This window comes from Protopterus annectens, chromosome 9.part0, assembly GCF_019279795.1.
Source record: "Protopterus annectens isolate FY-2018-M chromosome 9.part0, PAN1.0, whole genome shotgun sequence".
In the NCBI taxonomy this organism is placed as follows: domain Eukaryota; kingdom Metazoa; phylum Chordata; order Ceratodontiformes; family Protopteridae; genus Protopterus; species Protopterus annectens.
Genome location: NC_056743.1, coordinates 1,536,920,114 through 1,536,932,613, shown reverse-complemented (window position 1 = coordinate 1,536,932,613; position 12,500 = coordinate 1,536,920,114). Strand labels below are relative to the sequence as shown.

The 12,500-nt window shown below is 43.1% G+C and overlaps 1 long non-coding RNA gene across 1 annotated transcript in view; it reads right to left on the bottom strand.

Moving 5' to 3' along the window:
- Positions 1-12,500, bottom strand: part of LOC122812167 — a 647,623-nt gene that overhangs the window by 156,332 nt on the left and 478,791 nt on the right. The gene's annotated exons all lie outside the window — the stretch shown is intronic.

Here is a 12,500-nt window from a genome sequence, read left to right as displayed (position 1 = left end):
TCGATTCAGTGCCAACTTCACTCCCCTCTCACCCGCTAAATGGCCCATCTCAATACCAGAAGATTGCCAAATTCCAGTAATAACGGCCACACAGGTAAAAAACGCACTCTCCAAAGCTAAGAATACAGCATCCATGGGACCAGATGACATCCCGGGCTGTGTACTACATGAACTGCAATATGAACTGGCACCTCACCTAAGTGTCATGTATAATCATAGCCTCACCTCAGGTTTCGTGCCCACTGAGTGGCGCAGAGCTACAGTTATCCCACTCCACAAGGGGGGATCCACGTTGGATCCTGGAAACTACCGTCCCATCAGTCTGACAAGCCTTATCTGCAAGGCCATGGAGCATATTATCATGGAACTTATAAACAAAGACATTGGCAACCTTCAAACACTGGACCCCACCCAGTTTGGGTTCATGAAGGGCCGATCTTGTCTCCTGAACCTGATTGACTTCTTCGAATCAGTCTCCAGAGCCATGGACAAGGGTAAGGTGGTCCACACAGCCTATCTAGACCTTGCCAAGGCCTTTGACACCATCCCCCACTCTGGAATCATAGATAAACTTATTAAGCTGGGCATTAGTCCCTACGTCACCCAATGGGTTGCTAACTGGCTTACTGATAGAACCCACACTGTCAAAGTAGCCGACTCCAAATCCAAATCCAGCTCCAGACAAGTAACAAGTGGAGTACCTTAGGGTTCAGTCCTGGGACCGCTCTTGTTTGGCATCTACTTCTCTGAAGTACAGGCCAACACTAAGGGACTCTGGCTAACAAAGTTCACAGATGACTGCAAACTGGGAGCCATTATTGAATCCCCAAATGATGTGGATACTCTACAAAAGGGCCTTACAGAAAGATGCTTGGTGCCAGAGCCATGGGCTCAAGCTCAATGCCAAGAAATGCATAGTTATCCCCTTTGGGAAAAAACATGTATCTGTGAATTACCATACAGGTGGCAGTACACTAAACACCGAAAGTGTGATAAGAGACTTAGGGACACAGGTGGACAGTGGTCTCACCTTCGATAACCACATCACCACAACAGTCAGGAAATCTTTCTATGTGGCACACCTCATCACTAAGGGCTTTTCATCCAGAAAAAAGGAGGTCATTGTCCCACTGTACTCATCCATCATTAGACCTATTATAAAATACAACGCCCCGTTTGGTATGTACCTCTCAAGACATCTGCAACAACTGGAAAGGCTGCAGAAATACCTCACTAAAAGACTCACAGGCCTAAAGCAGATGACCTATGCTGACCGCCTTAAAAAACTCCAGCTATACTCTGTCGCATATCGTCTACTCAGAGGTGATCTCTGCTTAACATACAAGGCCATGTCAAACCCAGAGCTGTTGGACATGCTACACTTAAAGAAATCCCAATCCCTCAGAGCCTCATGCTCCAGGGATCTAAACCTTGTCATCACAATAAACAAAACATGCTGGAGGGATAGGTTCCTGACCCAGAAACTCCCCAGACTCTGGAATAGATTGCCCACACATGTTAAGCAGAGTGCCTCTTTGGCCATCTTCAAAAGGAACCTTGACGATTGGATGGGAGAAAGGAAATTCACCCCAGGGATCACGTCAGTCGCCCTGCTAGACAGGGGTCCAGGGAAGTAAATAGTGTGGGAAGAAATAGCCAGGGAATTGTTATGGCTAGGCTTGTATAGGCCCTAGGGCTGATAGCCTAGTACCAACCTATGAACCTATGAACCTATAAGATTAATGACTATTTCTGGTCTTGTTTCCACAAAACCTGCCTGGCAATTCTCAGTTTAGTACAGAAGAATATGGTAAGCTAAACTATCTGGAAAGACAAAAAGCCAGACAAGTCCTTGCAGTGAGTTGCTTCAACTCACTGCAAGGACTTCTCCGGCTATTTGTCTTTCCAGTTTGTTTCTGTCATATTTTTTACCAAGCTAAACTATCTGACAAGTATAATTTCAGAAAAATTACATTGTGATCATTCTGCAGAAAGTCCCAAAAAGAAGACACCCTGACATCTCTTTTAGCATAATATAAGAAATGTTAGGGAATGCACAGCTGTGTAAGGTACTTTCCAAAACAGCTGATCTTCAGGGAAAGTTTTAACAGTAAATTATAAATCATTTGAATTGGCCACATTCCTGTATCCCTCTCTTCTGGCTAGATTTTGTAAATTAGTGACTCATACTCTGCTAGAAGTAATGCAGGTCTTGCACCTTTGACAGTACTGATGTAGGCAATATGAAATGTCCTTGTGTGCTGCAGAGCTCTCTCATTTGTTCTTCAGGCATGGAGGCATGCATGTGGCAGGCAAGTACAGTGCTAAACATGCACTCATAATGTGTAATTAATATGTGATAACCAGCAGTCATAACACGCAGTGAAAACAGTAGTAGCATTATATAAAGTGCAACCCAAAATCTGTTTCCTTCAGTTTCTGTTGGTTTAAACTGGCTCATTATTGGGGTCCAATCTCATGTTAGAGTAGTTCACTACTGGTCTAGTCCCATGTTAACTTCAGTGAAGAGACTGGGGTTTCATCTATATTTCTGCAGATGATTGTAAGACCATCAAGTGGATTTAAACACAAAACAAAGCAGGCATGAAAGAAATGGGGAGTGGTTAGTTGAAGAGAGTGACTACATCATGCTGCAATTCACAGTTAGTGGATAACACTGGCATGACTTCATTTCATCACAAAAATTATTCATGCAGGAATTGAAAGTGAGATCAGAATTTATGAAGATATAGAAATGCAAAGGACATAAGAAAAGTACTTCAGAAACCTTCTAGAGACCTACAGGGGATACACTAGGAATATCACAGGTCTCAGCCTTGTAGATACTAAATCAGTTATGTAACATTATGCTACAACATGTGGAGAAGGAGATCTGGTTCCCAGGATTACAGAGGAGAAATCCAATACCATGAAATCTCAGATTGCAGTCATGTTGCTGTCAAGGCCACTTTTGGTCCACGTAGCCAGACATACATAAATAAGAAGGATTTATTTTCCCTAAACTTCCAGGTAGTCCTGTAATGTCCAACACATTATTTCTAATTTGTCTGTGTGCTACCTAGTTAGTGCATATGATTTGCATAATATGACACACATCTGTGATATACCATTGGTTCCTGCAAGGGGACTTTTTATAGGGAAATCTGGATAGTAGGCACATCAACTTGCCAGATATATAGTTCTATACAAACAGGTGCCATGCATATTGAGAGCAGAGCACATATAATAGGTTGTCTGCTGTATATTACAAGTTATGCTGAATACGGCATAGGGTTCTTGTCAGTGGTCCTTATTCACCATTGTTAATGCCTACAGCACCTTTACCCAAGAGATGCATACCTTGTAGATTGCCTCCCTTGGGCAGCCATACTAGTACTTGTACACCTGCAGACAAAACATATCCTTCAATGAGAATATATGCTATGCTGTGGCATGCATGGCCTCTTCCTGTACTTTATGGACCCAAGTCAAACATGCAGAGACTGCTGTGCGCAGCCTCTGTGATCCTTCCTCACAAACACAAATCCAGACAGGACTGTCCCAGTTACACATGCAACAAGACATGAGACTGACTCTCACTGATAGCCAACAAAGGGTTTGTTGTTGTAGATGAGGTATGTTACCAAGTGGAACTCCTTCCTTAACTCTGTAATGCTGTTGTCTACAGAGCCTTTACTCAAAGTCCTCTATACCTTAGATATATAGTTGTAAGCAGTGTTGCACGAGATGGTGAAGAATATCATGCTACAAGCAGGCATGATGGCTCTGATAATGAAACCAGATAATGTTAATGTCTTTGATCTCCTGCTTTTGCCCAATGCATTACTAATCCATATAATCATGGACTGCACATGTCACATTTAACATAAAGCATGTAACTTCGATGTTTTGTATAGGGCTTGTGTACGCATTAACACTACCAAGTAGAGCTACATTGGCTGACACGTAACTCATAAATGTATATTCGCATACAAGATGCAACTGTACGGTTCCTCAAGTGGATGAACTGAATGGCCATGGCTGCCTCTAGGAGTGATAAATGCAGGGATCCTGCATGGTGTGCCAGGAAGATTAGGACTTCCCTGTTCTTCTTGTAGAAGTATTTAAAGGTCACCTGTTGGGTCTTTGTGATGGTTCTGATAGGATGAAGATTCCTGGTAAGAACTGGTAGATGCATTAAGCAATGCCATTTGCATCACTCATTCTGGCTAACCGTACCATCACTACTGTGATAACCTGAGATGGTGTCAGCCTAAGCTGCTTCAGTACTGTGGGATAGGGGTCTGGAAAGTAACTAAAGATGCACTGTAAGCATTTTTGTGTGGTTGTTATCATTGCCTTCTAGTCAGTACTCTGTGGTATATGTGTATGTAACAGTGTATGCTTTGTTTTGCAGATGTTGAAGAGTGCCATCTTAACATGGCTGGATGCTGGAGAAGACAGGAGCACCTCTCTAGGCTGGGGAATTGTATGTGTTTTGTGCCATTCCACTGCACAACTGCAATTGTGTTTGTATCATCTGTGTGTGATAATGTTTTTCTATTGTGTCATCCCCTTGCAAGTCAATTTGTGGAAGAGGAGTGGAAGAAGACATACTCACCTTGGTCTCTGCCAGAAAATGCTTCTGGCACTGTGATGCTACTGCCTACCAGCTCTGCCATTAGGGATGAGGCCAGGGTAATGGTCCTTCTGTTAGTTTTAATTTTTCTGCCCACCATGGTAATTTATTGAGTTGTGCAATTTCTGAATCGCTCAACAGCCTAAATCTGCTGCTACAGGCATTTCCAGGAAAGAGAGAGCATATTACTAATTAACATTAGCCACTCTCTCTAATTGCCTTGTGACTATTTAGCACAAATGGTGGAACCTCCCTCTGTGCAGATGATCCTCCTAGTGGGAAATCACAGTGGTAGGGTGGTATCTGAATCACAGAGTAACTGTCTCATGCACACACACACACACACACACACACACACACACACACACACACACACACACACACACACACACACACACACACACACACACACACACACACACACACATTCTCTCACATTCATACCAAAATGTACACCACACACTCAAAGCTATTAAAAAAGCTATCAAATTACACCTGTTTAATGGGGGAAAAAAGAATATCTGTAACCATATCTATATACAGTGTTTATGTCTATATATATATATATATATATATATATATATATATATATATATATATATATATATATATTTTGGTCTACTTCTTTTGACCTAACTTTCATTTGCCTGACACTCATTTTCCTGACCCCATTTGACTGAAATTTCATTTGCCTGACACTTCATTTGCCCGACACTTCATTTGACCGACAAGTATTATTAGCAATAAAATGGAATATGCCCCCTTCCCCACTGTACTGCGACCCTGGAGTTAGAATATATAGTTGGGGGGGTGTGGGGGGCGAAGCCCCCGACTTAATTTCATATGATATTGTTAACTTTTGATGTAATATTGCTTAGTAAAAGAAAAGTAAGTGGGGGGGCTTCACCCCCCACACCCCCCCTAACGATATATTCTAACTCCAGGGTCGCACTACAGTGGGGAAGGGGGCATATTCCATTTTCTTGCTAATAATACTTGTCGGGCAAATGAAGTGTCGGGCAAATGAAGTGTTGGGCAAATGAAATTTCAGTCATTTGGTCTCAGGCAAATGGGTGTCAGGCAAATGGGAGTTAGGTCAAAAGAAGTAGACCCATATATATATATATATATATATATATATATATATATATATATATATATATATATATATATATATATACATGTTCTTACATTTACTGTTGCAGTATTATTTATGTATGGGATTCTCTGCCATTGGAAGCCCGACGTCTGGCTCGTATACCAAAGCCTACTGTTGCTTTAAGGTACGCTGAATGTCACACATATGCTCCTCATGTTGTGCAGGCCATAAAGGTGACATTCGGATGTATCAACTTCAGAACTACTTTGCCGCCAGTTCAAGCACATCTCCTGATCATCGGTCTGTTTGCCTACATCCTTTTCTGCCAGTTTGAATGCATTTTCATTCTCCGGTGTATGCCTATGTCTTTTTTTCTGAAGTCTAAGACATTGTAGATAAGTACCGCATTAGGGTTTTATGTTTTCTTGGCTTTTTTGCTGATGTTAGGGGTTAATGTCATTTAGGAAGGGTAAACACCAGTGCGGGTGACAGATTCCCATAAGGACTACCATGATAAGTGTCTTTTTTGCCTAACAGCTTCTCATAACCATACAACCTGTTCTATTTGTCAGGCTTTTATACCGAAGACCCTGCATAGACTTTCTTCCCTTTCTTTGCATCTAGTGAGCCAGTGTCTTAATCTTCTCACTAAAGATATAATGGAAGGAACTTCCTGCCCTGAGGGACAGCTGTTAGGGAAGAAGAAGTTTAAAAAACTAAGACCAGAATATTCTGCTGCCCAGCCTCCGCCAGGTGTTTCTCCTGAGGCTGGTGAGAACCCAGAGGCTCATCTGGCTTTGTTATCAGATTCCTCTGTCATGACCGGGTTGGAGCCTGGTGAGAATCCAGCTTGCAGCACGTCCGACAAGGCTTTGCAGGCGTCCATTTTGGATGTTCAGGTGGAACCATAGCTGATTATTTCTGAGGGGCTTAGGGGTGTTCTTCAGATACTAGTGAGGGAAGAAGTTTCTACTATGGGTATTGAATGCTGTCCTGTGTCAGAACCTTCTCTTTTTTATAGGGCAGACATTCCTTTAAAGAAGAAACAAAAAACTAAATATGTTTCTCCTGCTCTTAGGGATCCACAGAGTGAGTTGGCACACTTTTACTCAGGGGTTGTTTAATACTTTGATGGCATTAAAACCTCCTCAGGTGGTTTCTGTTCCTGATCCCCTTTGGTCCTGCAATCCCCACAAAAGGCCCAGGGAACAGGATACTTGTCAGCAGGAGTAGGATTCTGATAAGGAATCCCTGGCTTACTCTACCCAAATTCCTTCTCCTTTGATGTATGGGTCAGAGGATGAGCAATCTAGTAGTCCTGATACTCCTTTTGAAGAAATTTCCTTTGGAGACACAATCTCTAGTGTAATGGCATTTTTTAAATGGGATTGTGCTCAGGTTTCTGACATCCATAAGAGGTAATATGAGTTGCTACAGTTGGAATTTCTGAGACCTTCTCCAATTCCTTCTGTTTTGGCTCCTTTGTTGGATGCTTTTTCCAATGCCTCTAAAGCTCCTGATTCTCTGCCCCCTGCTCCCAAGAAGCCTGATAGGTTTTATAGGGTGCCTAAGAACTGTAATTTTTTATTACAAATGTTCTGCTGCTGACCCTTCAGTGGTGTCTGTAGTCTTTGACAAGCCCTCTCAATTGCGTCATTCACCCAAATTACTGCCTTCTGATAAAGACAGCAGAATCATAGAAAGGCTAAGTAAGAAAGTTTATACCTCAGCTACACTGGCCTTTAGGGCTACTAATTATCAGACCCATATGTCTAGGTATGTGTTGGCTCTCCTTTCTCAGGCCTGTCAGGTCATTTTTGATCTCCGAGACTCTGAGGTAAAACTTCTGCTCTTCCTTTGTTAGGGACTTCCTCTCAAGTGATTTGTCATTCTAATAAGTGTGGTTATGATGCAGCAGATGCCTCTTCTAGGGCTACTGCTTTTGGTTCAATTATGAGGTGGTATTATTGGCTTAGGCTGCAACCATTACCTGATTATATTAAGGCTAAGTTGATGGATGCTCCTCTTGATAATAAACTTTTTTGGGGGAAAGCAGCTGCTGGTTTAAGTCCCTTCAGGATAAGGGGAAGACCCTACAAGAGCTCAAGCATGTGTTTGTTTCTCCTGTGCCTAAATTTCAGAGGAGCTACCCCAATAAGCCAGCCTTTGTCCACAGGCAATCTTGCCCTCCTACTAAGGACAAAAAGGGTGGTAAGAAGGCTCCTCCTAAGGCCATTCAGACTTCAGGGACTGTGAAGCCTTCCTTTCCTGATAAACCAGGTGCTGTATGACTATCTATCTTTTCCCAGCCACATTCCTCCTTCTCTTCACCTTGCTCCTTCTCTTCCTGTCTGGCTTCAAATTACTCAGGATTCTTGGGTTCTGTCCATCATTTGCCAGGGGTACTTCATGGTGTGGAAATCCCATCTCCCTTTTATGGGCATTCCTCAGCCTCTTTGGGAACAACTTCTTTTTTCCTCAAAGGTTCTTTGAGACCTTTTGACTCGGAGTACTATTCAAGAGGTTCCTGTGCCCCAAAGGGGGAAGGGGTTTTACTCAAGAATGTTTCTAGTGCCCAGAAAAGAGGGTACTTGGAGACCAATTCTAGACCTCTCTCATCTAAACACTTTTCTGAAGGTGCCCTCTTTTCAGATGGTGTCCCTTCAGACTCTGTTTCCTCTTTTGCTCCCTCAGGCCTATATGGTGTCTCTGGACCTCAAGGATGCTTATCTCCATATTCCAATCCACCCTCTTTTCAAGAACGTTTTTGCATTTCTCTGATGCTTCCTGACATTTTCAATTTTCTGCTTTGCCCTTTTGCCTTTCTACTGACCCAAGGGTGTTCACCAAATGTTTTGCTGCTGTGATTGCTTTTTGCAGGCTTCAAGTGATCTAGATATTCTGTTACTTACATGATCTGCTGATTCAGGCATCCTCTCCAGATATCCCTTTGCAAAATCATTTTACTATTTCTGTTCTTCAGTGCCTGGAGTTCACAATAAACTTCAAAAAGCCTTCTCTTGACTCCTCAGGATCATATCTTTTTTGTTGCAGGATTCAGACGGCGCCTATGCTGGCATCCCTGGCTCTTCCAAAGGCTGTAACATTCATATCCCTTCTTTCAAACTCTTCTTCCTCTGGCCTCCATTACAGCCAGGGAATTTCTGAGAGCTCTGGGTTTCATGGCATCCACCATTCTAATACGTCATCTGGCCAAACTCTACATGAGAAAATTTCAGTGGTTCCTGAAGTCAGTGTGACTTCAATGTGCACCTCCTCTAAAATTTGTAGTTCCTCTTCTTTCTTGTCTCAAGTAGGAACTTCATTGGCAGACCCAGCAGTTGTCTTTGAATCCAGGGCTCCCTTTTTACTCTACTGTTCCCTCTCTGGAACTGTTCACAGATGTTTCAGATGTGGGATGGGGAGCAACTTTTGGCTCCCTAAAGGTACAGGGGGTGTAGTCGCCTATTCAGCAGAAGGAGCATATCAATGTCGAAGTGATGAGAACTCTTATGCTGTCTCTTCAAGCTTTTCATCAACTTTTCTCTCCACGGCCTCTCAAGGTATTCACAGCAATACCACAGTGATGTGGTATATAAACAAACAGGGAGGAACAAGATATTACCTTCTTTGACAGCTGGTACTCCTGGTATGGGATCTTGCTGTCCAGTATCAAGTGACTTTTCAGGCAGTTTACATCCCTTCAGGTCAGAATATTGTGACAGACACTCTGAGCAAGCCCTTAACTCAGTCCCATGAATGGATGCTTCACAGAGATGTGTTTCTGGACATTGTCCACCAGTGGGGTACTCCTCAAGTAAATCTTTTTGCCTCCCCTCTAAATAGCCAACTTCCTATATTTTGTGCCAGAGTCCCAGGTCCCCTGGTGTGGAAGGTGGATGCCCTCTCTTTTTCTTGGAAGGGGATTCCCTCCCATTCCTCTTTCACTCCGAGAGTCATGTTCAAGATTCAACAGGATGCTCCCAAAATCTTGTTGGTGACTCCCTTTTGGCTACGACAGCATTGGTTCCCTCTTTTTCTGCATCTAGCCAAGGGCAATCATCACAAGGGTGGATCTACTCACACAAGACAAGGAATCTCTCATCTATCCCCACTTGTCTACGCTTCAACTGACACTGTGGGTGATAGGATTTTGATTCCTCATAGACATCTTTTTTATGATGACGTGCTGAAGGTCCTGCAGGAGGCTAGGAAACCTACTACTAGGAAATCCTACTTATCCAAATGGAAGAGGTTTTCTGTTTGGTGTCCTTCTTGTAACCTGGACCCACTTACTGTGGATGTCCCTTTGGTTCTTTCTTATTTGTGTGGATGCTCAATCCTGGTTTGGCCATTTGTTCTGTTAAGCACCACTTATCAGCTATCAGTGCTCGTCTGCCTTTATCTCCTCCTTTTGATTTTAGACTTGAGACTAAATAATTCCTTAAAGGTGTCCTTCACATTAGACCTCCCAGGAAGCCTATTCCTCCTTCCTGGGATCTTAATTTTGTTTTGAAGAAGTTGCCTCCTGCTCCCTTTGAACCTACTGCTTCAGCTTCCTTGCTTCATTATTCTTGGAAGATAGTTCTTTTGTTAGCTCTTCCTTCTGCCAGATGGGGGTCTGAGCTTCAAGCCCTTATAGCTTGTCCTCTCTTTTGGTATTTCATAAGGACAGGGTGTTCTTCTGTACTAATCCTTCTTTTATGCCCAAATTGATTAATGAGTTGTCACTTAATCAGGCTATTCATCTGCATACTTTTTTTCCCCTCAGCAATCTGCCAGTGAGAGGGTGCTGCATACTTTGGATGTGCATAAATAACTCAGATTTATTTGGATAAGACTAATGCTATTAGAAAATCTGATCAGTTGTCTGTTTCTTTTCATCCTACTTTTCATGGTGAGAACCTTCCTTCTTCAGTTAAGGCTCATTCTGCTAGAACTGTGGCTTCTTCTGGTGCTTTTTTATCAAGAGGCCAGATACTAATTCTATTCTTGAAGCAGCTACTTGGACTTCTGTGCATACTTTACCAAGCACTACAAGTTGGATGACATCTCTAGGGCTAGAGCTGGTTTTGCTAGAGCCATTCTTCATGCTTTTTAGGGGGCTCTCCTGCTCCTTCCACCTCTCAAGTTTCTTCTTGAGCTTTAGCACTCTCCCATATGTAAAGAATACTGCAATTGTAAATGTAAGGACATAGTAAATGTCCTTTCCTTCACTGTTAAAGTATTTACATCCCTCCCTCCACCCCCCCCCCCAGTGAGGTGCTCTGTTTGACATGTATGGGAAGTCTACTACACAGCATGGGCAGTCTCTGGGTTATGAACCTGTCCCTCCAGCATGTTCTGTTGATTGTGGTAATGAGGTTGAGGTCTCTGGAGCATGTGGTGTGGAGGGATTGGGATTTCTTTAGATGTACCATTTCTAACAGAGCTGGGTCAGACATGGCTTTGTAAGTCAAGCAGAGATTGCCTATAAGTAGGCAATATGAGACAGAGAATAGTTGCAGTTTTTTGAGTCTGTCCATATAGGACAAGTGTTTAGGGCCTAGAATCCTCTTTGTGAGGTACTTTTGTGGTCTCTCCAGTTGTTGCAGGTGTCTAGTGAGGTACATGCCAAATGGGGCATTGTACTCGATGATTGGCCTAATGAGGGAAGAGTAGAGGGAGACAATGACCTCTTTCTTCCTGGATGCAAAACCCTTAGTAATGAGATGTGCCACATAGGAGTTTCTGACCATTGTGACAATGTGGTGGTCAAAAGAGAGGTTGCTGTCAACCTGTGTTCCCAGAGCTCTTATAACTCCTTCTGTGTTCAGTGGACTGCTATCAATGTGGTAATTCATGGGAGCTGGGTTTTTCCCAAAGGGGATGATGACACATTTTTTGGCACTGAGCTTAAGGCCATGATTTTGACACCAGTTGTTGGTCTCAGTGAGGCCTTTCTGTAGGATGTCAACATCCCTTGGGGAGTTAATAATAACTGCCAACTTGCAATCGTCTGCGAACTTTGTGGTAAGATTTTACACAACTGTACTATATATATATATATATATATATATATATATATATATATATATATATATATATATATATATGGGTCCATATCACTACATCGACAAGTCATAACATCGACATTCAGTACTCCGACACAAAATCACCGACAGATGAAATAACCGAAATCCCACTTCACCGACATTCACAAGTTCGACAACGAAGCAGTCACTAAGTAAATGCCCCTAACCACTGCACAAAACTCCTACACGTACTAAACCGGGTCTACTTCAACACACTACACTACATAGCATACACACTAGCCCTGACCCAAACCCTAACCCTAAGGTCCGACACTATCGCACACTTCACCTACCTGCACCCTAACCCTAACTCACTTACCCACCCCTAGCCCAAGCTCCGACACTAACGCACAATTCACCTACCTGCACCCTAACCCTAACTCACTTACCCACCCCTAGCTCAAGCTCCGACACTAACGCACACTTCACCTACCTGCACCCTAACCCTAACTCACTTACCCACCCCTAGCCCAAGCTCCGACACTAACGCACACTTCACCTACCTGCACCCTAACCCTAACTCACTTACCTGACCACTCCTACCTCCGTCACTGTCGCACACTTACCGGATCGCGATTACACATTACCCTAGTCGGTCTTTCCGCTGTCGGGTTGTCGAACTTCTGAATGTCGGTGAAGTGGGTTTTCGGTTATTTAATCTGTCGGTGATTTCGTGTCGGTGTACTGC